At 50.7% G+C, this 1,311-nt stretch overlaps 1 pseudogene; it reads left to right on the top strand.

The window, feature by feature from the left end:
• Positions 1 to 274: 274 nt before the first annotated feature.
• Positions 275 to 1,012, top strand: LOC102874936 (annotated as a pseudogene).
• The last annotated feature ends 299 nt before the right edge of the window (positions 1,013 to 1,311 follow it).

The raw sequence follows: 1,311 nt of genomic DNA, 5'->3' as shown, positions 1-1,311 counted from the left end.
AAAAAAAAAAAAAAGACTCACATAATATCAAGAAAGCAGCAGGCTGCTTTAGTCATCATGAAAAAACAAAATCAACCTTCTCCTAAAAAAGCAGACCTAATGAATACCCCAAATAGAGAGAAACAGAAGAAATATGTAGATGTGGAGTTATTTGAACAGATACAGAAGAAGATGCAAATGATGAAAGAAGCAATTAAGAGAGCAAATACCTGATGCTGCCAATTGGCCCAGTGCTTCCAAAATGTAGAGTGAGCGCCCAGGCTGCCACGTACAGAAGCCAAAGATGTTGACCAGAAAGATTAAACTGTGGGACATCAACGCCCACATCACATGCCGGCTGTGCAGCGGCTATCTCATCTACGCGACCACGGTGACCGAGTGTTTGCACACTTTCTGCAGGAGCTGCCTGGTGAAGTACCTGGAGGAAAACAACACCTGCCCCACGTGTCGGATCGTCATCCACCAGAGCCATCCGCTGCAGTACATCGGGCATGACCGAACCATGCAGGACATTGTTTACAAATTGGTACCCGGCCTGCAGGAAGCGGAGCTGAGGAAGCAGCGGGAATTCTATCACAAACTGGGCATGGAGGTGTCCGGAGACTTGAAGGGGGAGATTTGCACTGCGAAGCAACACTTAGATTCCCATCGGAATGGTGAAACCAAAGCAGATGAGAGTTCCCACAAAGAGACCGCCGCGGAGAAGCAGGAGGAGGACAACGACTACCACCGGAGCGACGAGCAGGTGAGCATCTGTCTGGAGCGCAACAGCAGCAAACTCCAGGGGCTGAAGCGGAAGTGGATCCGCTGCTCGGCCCAGGCCACCGTTCTGCACCTCAAGAAATTCATCACCAAAAAGCTCAATCTGTCGTCTTTCAATGAGCTGGACATATTATGCAATGAAGAAATTCTTGGCAAGGACCACACGCTCAAATTCGTAGTTGTCACGAGATGGAGATTCAAGAAAGCTCCTCTACTGCTGCACTACAGACCCAAGATGGACCTGCTGTGAGTTGAGGGGCCTTGGTCGCACAGCACTGACTCTGCCCCCGGACCCAGGAGCCCCACGGACGGGTCACACGGCCGGGCAGGACCGCACAGGGCGGCCATGCTTCAGCCGGAACGTCGCCTCCGGGTGTCGTGGGGACCAGATTTCTGAATAGAGAATATTTATAACTTTTTGTATGAGAGAGAATTCACAACTCAACCAGACACTACCAGCACCACGTTTACAGACGATGAAAACACTTTACAGTTCCACATAGCTGAAGACCACTGGCTCCCAGCTTCCTTCCTGCAGATGGCGTCCCC

This window comes from Elephantulus edwardii, unplaced genomic scaffold (genome assembly GCF_000299155.1).
Source record: "Elephantulus edwardii isolate Elephantulus edwardi_28Jun2011 unplaced genomic scaffold, EleEdw1.0 scaffold00241, whole genome shotgun sequence".
Classification (NCBI taxonomy): domain Eukaryota; kingdom Metazoa; phylum Chordata; class Mammalia; order Macroscelidea; family Macroscelididae; genus Elephantulus; species Elephantulus edwardii.
This window is presented reverse-complemented; position numbering and strand designations above follow the sequence as displayed.